Below are 15,025 nucleotides of genomic sequence, written 5' to 3' on the forward strand. Positions count from 1 at the left end.
ACAACACACACACCTACGCTGTTTCTGTGAATTTTTCCTCTCCTTCAAGGGATGTGGGATTCCTTGATAAACTAACTGTGCTGCCAAATTGAGTGCTTTTTATAAGGGCCTCAGAGTCTTTTAAAAGGGAGCCCACTCCAGAGAGAGTCAGACATTGGACCAGGCCAAGAAAGAAGCTCCTCTTCTGGAGGCAGGTAGGGTATAACTTCTGCCCCATTAATTCTACCTCAGGTCAAGCCACCCATTGCTTGGGGCCCAGGAAAGAAAAGTTCACCAGCAAAACTATATATATATACTTTTATGTTTCATTGTTTTGTTAACAAATTAATAAACATTAATATAAATATCAAAACAATATATAAGAATATATAAATATAGTTTTGTTTTTATATATGTTATATATATACCTTTTATTTCAATATGTATTTTATTATAATAAAACATTACTTTAAAATCCCAGCTTTGTCCCAAAGCTCCAAGTGACTTTGTCAAAGCTTGCGTGACTTTGACTAGTGGCCTACCTATTTCTGTCACCGCCACACACAGCATCCATTGTCCTTACCTCACGGAGTTGCTACAAGGCCAAGGTAGCGCAATCAATGTTCTGAAACCTCTCAGAACAATGAAGGCGCTTGTCAAGTAGGTGACATGCTGTGTTAGTGGTTTTTCCATTGCTGTGGCAGAATACATGACAAGAGCTGCCAGCTGGCTTCCAGTGTGAAGGTACGGTCAATCAAGGTTGGAATGCCATGGCAGCCCAAGTGGGAGGCAGCTGGTTACACTGTGTGCACGGTGAGGAAACAGGAAGAGGAGGATGTTGTTGTTCAGCATGCCTCATCCTTTTTAATGTCTGGAACCCACGGAATGGTGCTGTCTACATTCAAGGTGGGTGTCCACACCTCACTTAACTCAGTTTCAGAACTCCCTCACAGGTATGCACAGAGGTTTGTCTCTGAGGCGATTCTAGATCATGTCAAGTTGGCAATTAGCACTAATTAACCACCCACCACCTACCCCAAGTGTTGGCGAGACTCGGGGCACTTGGACCCTTTGGAGATGATGGGCGGGAAGCAGCACACCCAGGCATTCTGTGGAGAATGCTGGGGGACGGGGTGTACCCCCTGGCAGCACAACCTGGCATGCTGCCTTCAGGGTAGGATCTTCCAAATACACGGGGTCATCTGGAGACACAGAGGTGTCCAGTGCTGGGAGATCAGTTCTGAGAGCGACTCCTTGTATGTAGGTAGGAAACGGGTTCAAGTGTATCAGCCACTGGCTCAGTAAGGTTGAGAAGTTGAGTTCTCAGAAGCCTCTTCTCTCCTGTGGAACTCCACCCAGGACCAGAGCCAGTTTCCTAGCAACCAGGAGCTTAGGGAGCAATGAGGGGTCTTTCCTGTGAATCTCAGTAGTCTGCTTTCTTCCTATTTTATTATATCCCATTTATCATCTGAGTCCATTTGTGTTGTAATAACAAAATAGGCAGGATGGCTTATGAGTAAATATTCCTTTCTACAGTTCTGGAGGCCGAGAAGGCCGTGATCAAATCTCCAGCAGAATCTATGTCTGGTGAGGTTCTGTTCATACACGGCTCCTTCTAAAGTTGGTTGCTTAGCAACCTTAATGTGACCAGTAACCTATTTCCCTTCTTCCACACAACCTGCCATATTCACAGGTTCTGAATCAGGACATAGGCAACCCTGGAGGGTCCTTACTTCCTTATCACATATAGTTTATATGATTGCATTCAATTCTCTTTGGTATATATCATAGTGAGGGAAAACCAAACTAGGGCATGATGATTTCTACCCCAAAAGTACCATGGGCTATCAGAAGGCGTGGTGCTGAGGCCCAGCCCTTCCCTGTTGCTTGCATGACTTTAAGCCTCCTGTTCTTGTTCTCATGGGGAGGAGACATGCATTTCTCTCTGTCTCCCCACCTATCAAGGTACTGTGACTCCAGAATACTTGGGGTTGAAGGTGTGTGTTATAATGCCCTGGCCTCTAGTGGATTAGCTCTGCATTCTGATTTCCAGGCCAGCTTAATTTTTTAAAATATCACTTCAAATAGCTGATATGCAGGTTATCTGACCTGTGACCCCCGTGAAAGGATTGTTCGACCCTCAAGGGGTCACGCCCCACAGGGTTGAGCATCACTGTGTTATGGTCTCCTGTGTGCAATTTTAGTAGCTTCTAGAGAGGCATCTTTAAAGACTTGCTAAGAAAGCTAATGAAGTCATAGGATGACTTCTGGGGTGAAACGGACAGGATCCCAGCTGGTGAGGTAAAGTTCTAGATCCCGAGTTGTAGGAGGAGTTGAAATGTCTCCATTGTAAACTAAAGTTAATAGTCTTGTTTGTGAGATTTCTGGAAAATGTCTTGGAGACAATTAAGACCACACACAAGTTTACTAATGTCCAGGCTTTTAGGGTGCTTCATTGCTATTTTAACAATCGCAGCCGAAAACCTCCCTATAAAAGGAGCATTATTCATATGTCAGCCGCCTTTATAGCCAGAGCTGTTGTTTTGTGGGAATCACTGGTTGTCAGCTGTTGAGAGGCTCCGACCAGTCTCTGGGGCGAGTGGGGGTTCATTTCCCGTCCTGTTGTCCCCACGCTTCCCCCTGTCTTCCTATCCTGCCTCACACTGACAGGACCCGCTGCGGCTGTAGAAACTGTGAGAGCCTTGCCTGCCACTCTGACACATCACTCTCTAACCTTGTCCCTTCTCTTGAATGGAAAGCACGTGTGCTTGCCCCGGGCTCTCTACCTGGCCTGAATATTGTTGATGTCTCTGCAACCACTTTCCCTCGGCTGTGTCTTAGTGGTGATGTCATGGTCTGGATGAGAACCTCTGCTCACACAGCTTCTGGCCACATTAGCGTGACCCCGCCCTTCCAGAAAATACTTGACTTGCTTCAAGAACTTCCCCTTGCAAAATCAACTCTTAACTGACCATCAAAGTAAAGGCTTGCTCTGAACTTTAAATTCTCTCCCACTGCTGTGCATGGTTTTCCTTGGACCAGAACCACAGTGTCTTGATCACGTAGATTTTGCATTTAGCTTCAAAACTACAAAACATCCGGCTTCAAAAACCTATTCTTTTTCCAGGTGAGTTTGGCTATTCTGGGTTTTTTTAATTTTCATATGATTCTTGGTATTAGCTTCTCAGTTTCTCCAAACTGAGTTAGCTTGGACTTCAATCAGGGTTTTGTTGCACACACAGTTCAATTTGAAGAGTGTGACCACCGTAACTATATTAAGTTTTTAGGTTGCAAACATAAGATTTTTTTATGTCTAGATCTTTCATTTTCAAAAATGTTTTGTCATTTTCAGTGTGTACAAATCTTATATTTCTTTAGTTAAATTTATTTCTAAGCATTTATGATTTTTTTTAGTAATTGCAAGTTACTTCTTTTTTTTTAAAATTTATGTGTATTTGTGTATGTCCACATGAGTTTTGGTGTGCTGCGGGTGGGGGGAGGGGTCTCCTGGGGCTGGAGTTATAGGTGGTTTTGAACAGTTGTGGGAAGAAAACTTGGGTCATTTGTAGGAGCAGTACATGCTATTAGCACTGTGGCACCTCTCTAGCCCCATGATTAGAAAGGATTTCTTAATTTATTTTTTTTTAGTATCTACTGCTAATGTATAGACATAAAATAGATTTACATGGTATCTCATAAAAATTTTAGGATGTTTTTCGCTTTAAAAAAAATCAAGAATCATTCTTTCCAAGAAACATCTTCTCTATCTCAAGACAAGGGATTATTTGAGATTGCAGCAGGGCGACCAAAATTTGCTGCCATCAGGAGAAAAATAGGGATGGGGAAACTTGCGTGTTGGGGAGTAAAGGGCCTGGTTCACTCTGTCCCTTAGATAAGGCAGATTTATAGACGGTCACAAACTTTTAAAATGCCTGGGAGGTGCTGGAGCCCAGAACATAGGTCTGGGAATAGTACACATAGATAATAAAGTGAAACGTTAAACGAGCATCGCTGGCGCTGTAATGATTGCACAAGAAGCACGTGCTTTAAAATAAAAATAAAACTAAAAAAGCCCATAGGAACCCTCCCAGGCATAATGATTAAAATGTGCTTCAAGGTCCACCTTAGGCTGTGCTTACGGCGCTTAGAGTTTGAACAGACCATAGAAGCGTCCAGCCCGCACCTCTGAGTTTCCAGAGAAGAGACACGAGTTTCGGCGAGGCGCAGCGAGCTGCTGAGCTATGGAGGAGAGAGAGCACAGGGTTGGAAACGCATTACCCGGGTCCTCCTCATTCTGAGACCTTGGGAGGCTTCTTGGCTCCTGTCACCGGCCGCTCTTTTTCTGTTAAAAGGAAAACAAATGGCACCTATCTTATAGCGTGGCTGTAAAGAAATCAGTTATTTAGTCTGCCAAAAGCCTTCCCCAGGGGGCAGGCCGTGTACTTGGTGCAGTGGATGGAGTAGAGAACAAATCTACCCCGTGAGCACAGGAAGGGTAGGCGTAGGTGAGGATCCAGATGGGCGGATCACATGGTGCAAGGCTTAGCAAGGCCTTCCTTTGCCTCACCGTGTTTGCGCTCGGCAAAGTTCAGCTACATTTTCTGAAGTCAGATGCATCGCTGTAGTATTTATTCTTTTTCAAAAGGATTCTCGTTACCTTATGTGGACGGGTGTTTCACCTGCATGGATGTTTGTACAGCACTTGCCTGCCTGGTACCCACAGAAGTCGGAAGGCGGCACTGGATCTCTCAGAGCTGGAGTTGCAGACAGTGTGGTGAACTGGCAGGTGGCTACTGGGAATCAAGCCTGGGTCCTCTGGAAGAGCAGCCAGTGTTCCTAACCACTGAGCCATCTCTCTAACCTATTATCTCTTCCTTTTTATTTTTGAAATTATAATTTAATTACAATATTTCTTCCTTCTCCTTTCGCCCTCCAAATCCTCCCCTATGCCCCTTCTTGCTCTTTTTCTAATTCATGGCCTCTTTTCCCAGGAGCTATATCCAGGGCCTGACACATTAGTCTCTTAATAGGCGTTGGACAAAGCAAGTTTTCTTCTCATATCCCAAGTTTTAGGAGGACTCGACACAGTTAAGGGAAGCAACTGGTTTAATGGAAGGAGGAGCCGAAGCCTCCCAGGAGGAAGCAGGACTGGCAATGAAACCTTGACACCTTCTAGGTCTTAGAACCAAGGACAGTAAATACACAAGCCGGGTCACGGTGTGTGTCATCTTTAAAACCACGGACGATCTGTTGATTAAACACTTCTAGTCAAAATCCTGCGGCAATGTCTTTTCCTATGAAACAAATCAGTTTGGTGAAGAAGACTTCTACAGGAGAAAGAAATGTCATCTTTGTCAACGTCACCCTGGAAGAAAAACAAGCAATTCTGTGCATTCCATCACAAGTTGAAGCCTGCCAAAACTGGACAGATGAGAGCTGAGAGGGCCAGATGATGGCAGCGGGAAGGGGTTGACTTCAGGGTGAGGAGCAGGAGACGGCTGTGACTCGGGCTTCTCTAGGGATGGGTAGGACCCTCCTTCTTCAGATAAGGAGCCCAGCTGGGAAGGGCAGAGGGCTGGATCTGGCCTGGGGCAGCTGACGAGCAGGAGCTGTGGCAGGCACTATACAGAACCTGCTGGGTCACTAAATTCTCCCCCTCAAAGATGTATCCCTTCCTGGACCCGAGGAATGAGAGCACAGAATAAGGGCTGATGTTGAAATAATGCTCAATTGGAAACCTAAAGGATTGGATTCCAGATCCCATGACTTCTCGCCAGCTGTAGGATCTGGACACAGTGTGCTAAGTGTCCAGCTGCTGATTAAAGGAAAAGACAGAACTGATTGGGTCATTAATATACCATCAGAAGTGCCCCATCACTGTTGCTGTACACAGCAGACCCTGTCACTCCCTGCTTCTCTCCCCAACTGGTGGCCGGTGTCTCCCTCACAGACCTCGACTCTATGGGATTGGCAGCTACAACCTGCTGCTGTCTTTGACTATACAGTTTTATACAACATTTTTCACTTGGGTCTCACAGAAGCTGGTACCATTTGTAGATCTGTCGGTTACAGTGTTGATGAGGTGGAGAAACCAACGGTTCCATAAAGTCAGGAGAGAGCATGTGGAGGCTGTTGTGAACTCCCCGACTTATGTGGCACACTTTCAATGCCCTGCTGTGATGTTGCCATGGAAACCTCACTAGGCTTGATCAAGGATGGTTCACGCATACATCGAATAGTAGGGGAGACACGAAGGAAAAAATTCTGAAAAAAAAAAAAAAGCCAACACTTTTATGGGATAGGAGGATGTGTTTCATGCCAGGATTAATTCCATCCCCTGCAAGAAACACCAGAGCAATGTTGCTAAGACATTGGCAGTGGTCCATCTAGGTGAGTTTGGACAGGAATGTGTCTTTCGTGTACCAACAAGGAAGGACTGCGAAGTACATTGACTCTATCCAATTTTATTCCAGAAAACGTGGCAGTGAGCTTAGCTGGGGGTGGGGGTAGGAGGATCTTCCCCAGGTTGATCTGGACCGGATGACCTTGAGCGCCGCCCCGCAGACCTGGTCATGACTTTCCTTCGTAGCTAGCTGCTTTCTGACTCGTAGCCTGGCTACTGGGTGCTGGAGACCACAGTGATGGCTGAACAGGGAGGAAGATGACGCATCTTTAGTGAGGAGCTTAGAAAGCTAAGTCACGCCTAAGGAATTCGGCCTTTGGAATTGTGAACGGAGCTCTCAGAAAGACCTGACCCACAGTTTGCGAAGTTTCGCTCTTCAATCCTGCATCCTCCTTCCCCGCATTTCTGACAGACGACCTCCTCCATGTGATTCACTTGGGCAGGGGTTCTCCCCTATCTGGTATTTCCATGCCAGATATTTGTCTGTTTTGTTCACAGTCTCAAACAGGAATGTTAAATCTTTTGACGTTGTTGTCTATAAAGGTCACACACAGGAACAACACAATTGAGTTCACACACACACACACAAATGATGTCTTGTAATTTTAAAAGTAAGTCTATAATTTTGTGTTGGTTCATATTCCTAGCTAGCCTGGGATACATGCGACCTGCAGGCTATGGGTAAGGGTTAGACACTCAAAAGTGTTTATTAAAGGACAGAATCCATTCATATGTTCAAGATTGCGTTCATGTAGATAAGAAAAAGTTTACTGAATGCCTGGAGCTATTCCCTGGGTTTGAGTGGAAGGCAGTGCTCCTCTCGAGGATCAGAAGGAAAGGACAAAGAAGTGAGAGCCCTGCTTTGTGTATCACTTCACTGGTTATCAACTGTCTTCATGCTCATTGTTTGGACTTCAAATCTTTATCTTGGGTTTATAAGGTGAAGACACAGGATTAACCCAAGTTAATATGCCCCAATCCAGTAGGTGGGAAAGCCCAGACCTTCACATTTTGACTGGCACACCCAGCAGCTGGCCACACTCTGCTTCCCCCCAGTGCCTCACCCCTGGCCACCATGTTACTCTAGCTAGCTGACTTCTGATGGACACAACTATTTAACAGCCAAGATCTGACAAAAGTTCCTCTGGGATGAGAGTTATCTTGTGAGTGGCTACGAGCTTTTACCTTCTTCTTCTTCTTCTTCTTCTTCTTCTTCTTCTTCTTCTTCTTCTTCTTCTTCTTCTCCTCCTCCTCCTCCTTCTCCTCCTCCTCCTTCTTCTCCTCCTCCTCCTCCTCGTCCTCCTCCTCCTTCTTCTTCTTCTTCTCCTTCTTCCTTTTCTTTCTCCTTTTCTTCTTCTCTTCCTCCTCCTCCTTCTTTTCAATCTGTATTGGTTTTGGATTTTTTTACTCCATGATCCATAAAGAAACAATGTAAATTTATCAGGATTCTTAACCATAGGACACAGAACACGCACAATGAAAAGAAATTCGAGTTTGTAATCAGATTTCCCCAACATCTGAGGTTTGGTGCCTCCCAGAATACCCTCGGCAGGATTCCCCCTGGATTAGTAACCTCATTCCCAGGAAATTCCCCAGTTACATTATAAACCAAATCCACTTCTGGACAAGTTTAGGTTTAGAGATTCTTACTAACATACTCCATTTTCCCAGACCCTAGAAACTTAGTCCCTTAACTCCTAAGCTAACACTTGGAGACACATTGAACAAGACACATTCTTGTTGAACATCAGAGAACCCCAAATAACCCCTCCTAGAATCAAGACCCAGCCTTGTGTGAGTTCTGAGATCTCTGAAGGAGGTTTACATTCCATTTCTGAGAAAGAGCTCATCAATGTGAACTTTTTACGGGAAGACTGGAGGTTCAGGCATTACTTCTGGTCTGCCTGCCACTGGAGGGTAAGCGGGTGACTGGATTTCACTAAAGATACATATATTTCAAATGAGTGTTTAAATAATAACATTCCCCACCCCAAAAGTCTCCCTAGGGAGCCCAAGCTAGCTTCAAACTGATCTTTCTGCTTTAGCCTTCCAAGTCCTGAGATTAGAGCATACACTTCCACACCCAGTGCCGAACTTTCATACCTTATTCATAAGAGTTTATGTTCTAAAATCACTTTGTTTACTGCATGAAAATAATTTTGAAACTCATTTTTAGCTTATTTCTTTGCTAAGCTCTCAGGCAAAAGCCACATCTGTTCTAGAAAACGTGTAAGTGACTACTTTCCTGAAGGAAACATAGTTTTCTTTATGCTTGATGAAGAGGAGTCATGTGTGGATTGTGAACTCAAACATGTCGCTGATCCCAGCCTCTGGCCCTGAAGCCCTGATGACAGGGACGTCTGGGAAGTGATAGCAGGGCACACAGTTTCCAGCGTCACAGGCTTCCTCCAACGTAAAAAGTATAAAGTTAAGGACATAGGAAGGTCAGTCTCATGGTTTCATCATAAGACATTCAGAATTCTAGGTTCTTAGATTTACCAGGGTCTTAGAGATACTGAAAGTCTTGCTGCCCACAGGGTGGTTTTGGATCTTAAAGGAGATTTCAGAGGGAGAAGGGGCACACCAACATGGATAATACATCCACATAAAAACCTGAGAAAGCTTGAAAAGGAATTCTAGACACAAACACACACACACACACACACACACACACACACACACACACACACAAAACAGAGTTTCAGGCAGCTTCTTGCCTTGTTTGCTAGAAGTAAACAGAGGTATGATTTTTTTTAAAGAGAGGTCTTCCTGATTCATTGATAGCAAATAAACAAATAAATAAAAACAAAAACAAAGAAAAAAATCCATGCAGTTTTGAAACAGCAGCTTCCTGGGTTGTGCTGGTACCGCGAGCTCTGACTCTTGGGAAGTCCGGCTACAGAGCATTTAAATGGGGTTTGTGAGCAGAGTGCTGCAACTTGCTTAATGGCAGCATAGTCCTGCTGTGTGACTGAAAATGGGGCTGTGAGCATGGTTCACACTAAACAGACCTCTACTCCACCATGTTTGACTAGGTGGAGCCAAAAGACTAAGAAGCCTTAGTCTTAGTAACAACACTTAGCCACTTAACATTTTAAGAAGTGCTCCTGGACAGAAAAGGATTTTAGATACACATAGGACAGACTCGGACATAAAAGACCTCTAAATGAGATACAGTGTGTTAAAAAATATATATACAGGCTTGGGAGAGAGAATAAAAAGAGTAAAGAGACAGTAAATGTAAACTTGTAGAAAAAGTAATAGAGTAAGAAAAATAAGCCATGGAAAGATGGAATATGCACAGAGAGTCTGGATTATGCATGTTATTGTGTTTTCTTTGAATGTTTTGACTGTGAAGGAGCTAAATACAGAGAGACATTTCATTGTATAGGCCACTAAGCTAAACCAGCATGTATATTTTAAAGGTATTATGACTTCAGAATTTGGGCCTAAGTATTTGTTAATTTGGAAAAGAGGTTCTTCTTTTGTTTCCACAGAGGATGAGAACCTGTGGAATCCTTCCAGACTAATGTGGTTTGATGAACTAAGGATCCCTGAAAGGTCACTGTGGACACCCCCAAAAATATTTTGCCCAGAAAAAAGAAGAAAGCAATTTGGAGAGAACTATGTCCAAATTCCAAAATACTGTTTATAAATGTTTGTTTACATTTAAAGGGGGATATGCTATAGAGATTTGCATTGGTATGGATCTTGGTTTACTGATACAAATTTAAGGCCAATTTTGTTATATGTGTATTTCTGTTCTTGATTAGGTATTGTGTTTGTACAACTCATTTAAAAATGTAATGTATAATTAAGAAATACAGGTTAATAGATAATTATCTATAATAGTCAAGCTTATAGTCATGCTAGTTAGGTTTTCTAGATATATAGAAATTTATTTCAGTTAGATAGCTATTCTTCAGATCTTTCAAATGTTTTAATAACTTAGGACTTTTCATGACATAAGACACATCTGCTCCTGGCAGCACCAATCTACTTCAAGAGGATGATGGACATCTAAGAGGCTCCTTACAAGTTGATTAGCCATTTGGGCAAGAAACTATTCTTGCCTGGACTGCTTGATGTTATCCTGTATGAACTGGACATGAAGGACCCACAGAAAAATGACTGCCAAACTTGCCTAAAGGTGAGATGATCTTTCAGGGTTCCTGCTTCATGACAGAGTCTGCCAGACATTCTGCAGGACACAGAGGAAAGTAACTGACAAACTGCCAATAAAGGCAGACCTGTCTTTGAAATTTCCTGCTTCACGTAAAAATGTTCCAATACTATGGGCCAGTAGGCTGAAGATGGGTACTGCAACATTACAAAAGACCTTTGGGTTGTGTCACCCAGGTAGTGAGATGTCTCTGTCACTTCTAGAGTTTTGGAAGTTGCTTACAATGCACTTTCTTTTACTGAGGTACTATTTTATCCTTCTGGGGTCTTTGATGGAGTTGAAGAATAGTTATAGTTTTCCTTAGCTATGATAAAAATAAAGTAGATTTAAATATTGTAACTGTAATTCTTGGTTGATAACTGTTTTGTTGTATGTAATTTTTCTATGTTAAAGTTAAAACCTTCCTTTTTATTTAAACAGAAAAGGGGAGATGAAATGGGATTCCCCTCTGTATGCTGTGAATACCATTGGTTTATAAAGAAGCAGTTTTGGGCCTATAGTAGGGCAGAACAGAGCTCGGCAGGGAAAACTAAATTGAATTCTGGTAGAAAAAAGGCGGAGTCAGGAGAAGCCATGTAGCCCCACCAGAGACAGACACTGGATGGAACCTTGCCGATAAGCCACAGCCACTTGGCAATACATGGATTAGTAGAAATGGGTTAAATTACGATATAAAAGCTAGCTAATAAGAAGTTAGAACTAATAAACCAAGCTGTGTTAATTAATAGAGTTTCTTTGTGATTGTTTCTAGTCTGGACAGCCAGGAACGAACAAGCGACTTCCCGCTTACACTTGACCTTAAGAAACACACAGGTATTCAGGAAACAAAGCACATCAACATGAACAATTGGGGAATGGCAGACAAATGTCACATTGTGTCAGAATAGACGGAGTAGAGGTGACATGTCTGTGGAAGGGAGAAGGGATCCAGCATACAGATGTTTTCCTGACGCTACTCCTTGCTCCTTGGGGAGGAAGTCTGCTCTACCCAGAGAGAAGGAAGTAACCATTTATTCTCTCTCATTTTCTGTCATAATGAATGCTACCACCAGCTCCAACAAGAACAGAATGTCAAAAAACAGTTGGAAAACAGAAAAGGGGAGAAACCTATATAGCAAAGAAATAGAGGAAAATGTGATCTATGAATGATAAGAGAAATATAAGATGCAAGATACCAGGTCTAAAAAAGATTGAGAATCGGTGGCATACTCCATGCAAAGACTATCTAACTTGCCAAAACAGAAAAGATGGTCAATTTCTGCTCACTAGAGAACTTACTGCTGTGTAATGTTCAGATCTCCCCCTAAATTTACACATTGAAATCTTATTTCCCTGCTCCGGAAGTGATAGGATCAGGACCTAGGTCTTTGGGAAACTAGCCAGGTCACAGGGTCAGACCCTTGAGCGACCTCTGTGCCCTGTGGGGGTGAAAAAAACAGGAAGATGTCCATGAGTCAGAAAGTCAGCCCTCAGCAGACACTCACCCTGCTTGATGTCAGTCTCCTAATCACTAGACCCACGAGACAAATTTCTCCTGTTTATCAACTTCGGATTTATTGCTATGGCAGCCCAGAAAGACCCAGACAGGACAACACATTAAAAAAAAAAAAACTCAGTGTTCTACCGCCATTGAAGTGGCAAGAAGATAACACTGAGATAAGGCTATGAAGCAAATGAAATCCTTCAACGCTTTTTATGGGAGTGTGAACAGGTTTCAGTACTGGGAAGTTGAGTCCGAACTCAGCAGTCATAACTAGCAATGTGCATATATGAATGTATGTGCAGAACGGATGTAGCAGCACTGTAACCTAGAATCTGCTCAAATGCCTGTCAGTGGTAGAATGATGTAGGAAGTCCTTCTGTATGTGTGTTGCTTTTATTGATTAATGAATAAAGAATCTGCATTGGCCTGTGATAGGACAGAGTAGAGATAGGCAGGAAAAGCTAAACTGAATGCTAGGAGATAGGAGGTGGAGTCAGGAGAAGCCATGTAGCCCCACCAGAGACAGATGCCGAATGGAACCTTGCCGGTAAGTCACAGTCACGTGGCGATACACAGATTAATAGAAATGGGTTAAATTAAGATGTGAGAGCTAGCCAATAAAAGCTAGAGCTAGTAGGCCAAGCAGTGATTTAATTAATGCAGTTTCTGTGTGGTTGTTTGGAGGCTGAGCAGCTGGGAACCAATAAGTGACCTCCTACAACAGTAGAAGGTAATTGTGATATGTATGTGAGAAGATCTTCTACAGCCGTGATCACAGAAGAATTCTGTGTGAAGCACCATGATTGGACCTCACACACAAAATAGTTACTGAAAGAAAGCAAACACAAGAGCATATACTCTGTGATCTCATTTCTACAAAGCTCAAAAACAGGCAAGAGGCATCAGATAAAAGTCATCATTGAGCCAAGAAAGGTGGCCAACATTTTCAGCCCCTGCATTTGTGATGTCACGACAGGTAATCCCAAGTTCAAAGCCAGCTTGGGCTACAAGGTGAGCCTGCCTCAAAGTAAAGAGATGAGTAAAAGTCAAGATAGTTGTGACCCATGTAGGGTGTGGGAATTAGAGGTGATCGCAAGAGGGCCTCTAGGATTCTGTCTCTCTGTTTCATGGTCTGGGTATACACATGTGGTTCATAGTCTGAGTATATACATGTTGTTCATGGTCTAGGTATGTACACATGTGGTTCATGATCTGGGTATATACACATGTGGTTCATGATCTGGGTATACACATGTTGTTCATGATATGGATATATACACTGTGGTTCATGATCTAGGTATACACATGTTGTTCATGGTGTGGGTATATACATATGTGGTTCATAGTCTGGGTATATACATGTGATTCATGGTCTGGGTATACACATGTGGTTCATAATCTGGGTATATACATGTAAGTCTAAATTTTCACCTTTCATCCAAGGATTTGGGGGATGAATATTTTTATAAAATTATAAAAGATAAAAGAGCAAATATATATATGAAAGAATAAAGTTGTTTTTACTTCCTACCATATGCAAATTCAGCTTAAAATATGCTTTTCACCTTGCACTGATGCCCTGCAGACAGGGTTTATCAAAGGTCACCTCAGTCCTGTTGGATCCCAGACTCTTATACTTTTGATGTGTTCTTAAACCCTACTTCGGATCCCCTGAAACAGGAACTCTGTATATAATAGAAACTTGGCATTTCTAACAAGACATTCAGCTATAAAAATAATACTAATATAAATTCATGCTAGTTTTTTTTACCTATTCTCATATCTATATTTGTCATACTCCAGCTGCTTTCATAAACTATTGCACTGGGTGGTTTTGTGTGTCAGCTTGACACACGCTAGAGTCATCAGAGAGGAAGGAGCCTCAGCTGAGGAAATCTTCTTGACATCCAACAGTAAGTCATTTTCCTACTTAGTGATCAATGGGGGAGGGCCCAGCCCACGGTAGTGGTGCTATCCCTGGGCTGCTGGCCCTGGATTCTATAAGGAGGTGGGTTGATCAAGCCATGGGAAGCAGGCCAGTAAGCAGTTCCCCCTCCACGGTCTTTGCATCAGCTTCTGCCTCCAGGATCCTGCCCTACTGGAGTTCCTGTCCTGACTTCCCTCAGTGGTGAACAGCAATGCTGAAATGTAAGCCTGATAAACCATACTTGCTCTTTGGCCATGGTGTTTCGTGGCAGCAATAGAAACCCTAACTAAGATGCTCAACAGCCCTTCAGTAATACTCTCTAACTGGTACTGCCCTTATCTCCACTACGTGGAGGAACCAACTGTCCCAAGGCCCCATAAATAGCAAAGGGTCATCCAGGAGTCCCCTGCAGGCAGTCCAGCTTCCAACCGCAACATCTTAACCACTGTGCCTTCTTCTTCGCCCTAGTGATTCTTCTTGGGCTCGGGCTAATCATTGCTGTTTTTATGAAAAATACCACTTACGTTTGCAAAAACGAAATCTGTATTCCTATCTTTGAGGTGGAGATTTAAAAATAATTCTTTAAGGATAATGAGCCAAGCCAGTTGTGAAATTGAGAGACTGGAAACTGGGACATTGGAAGCACACACCCTTTGGAAAGGTGCCACACACTATTCTCCCCATCCTTGGTTTATCAACCGTGATGCAATCCACCCATCCAGAGAAGAGTTACGGCAGAGGACACCACCTGGCTGGCCTCTGCCACAAAGCCCGACACACCCTTTCTCTGTGAAGCTTCTGCCTCTCTGGGACAAGGGAAGGGACATTGCTTGTTCCAAAACTTGATCCCGCATGACTGGAGATGTCCTCTGGCTTCTCTTTGCCTGCCAATGGACTCTTTCACTCAGAACTCACTATTTACTTCTTCAGTCGAACGGCTCGCCATGGCCACCAGAACCCCAGGGAGTTCCACATCACATGGGCCCGTCCAAAGTGAATCTCTCTGGCAACAGAAGCACCCAGGCAGAGGTCAGTGTGGGTTGGTGGATG

The 15,025-nt window shown here is 43.3% G+C and overlaps 1 long non-coding RNA gene across 2 annotated transcripts; it reads left to right on the forward strand.

Annotated features, from left to right (window-relative positions):
• Positions 1-482: 482 nt before the first annotated feature.
• LOC146891224 (uncharacterized) lies at positions 483-11,290 on the forward strand. Of its 2 annotated transcripts, none has more exons than XR_015735319.1 (2): positions 483-3,106; positions 4,625-11,290. It is a non-coding gene; the product is annotated as an uncharacterized LOC146891224 (long non-coding RNA). The 2 variants fall into 2 exon arrangements; XR_015735318.1 differs by having other exon boundaries at positions 4,971-11,290.
• The last annotated feature ends 3,735 nt before the right edge of the window (positions 11,291-15,025 follow it).

This window comes from Myodes glareolus, chromosome 17 (genome assembly GCF_982192425.1).
Source record: "Myodes glareolus chromosome 17, mMyoGla1.1, whole genome shotgun sequence".
In the NCBI taxonomy this organism is placed as follows: domain Eukaryota; kingdom Metazoa; phylum Chordata; class Mammalia; order Rodentia; family Cricetidae; genus Myodes; species Myodes glareolus.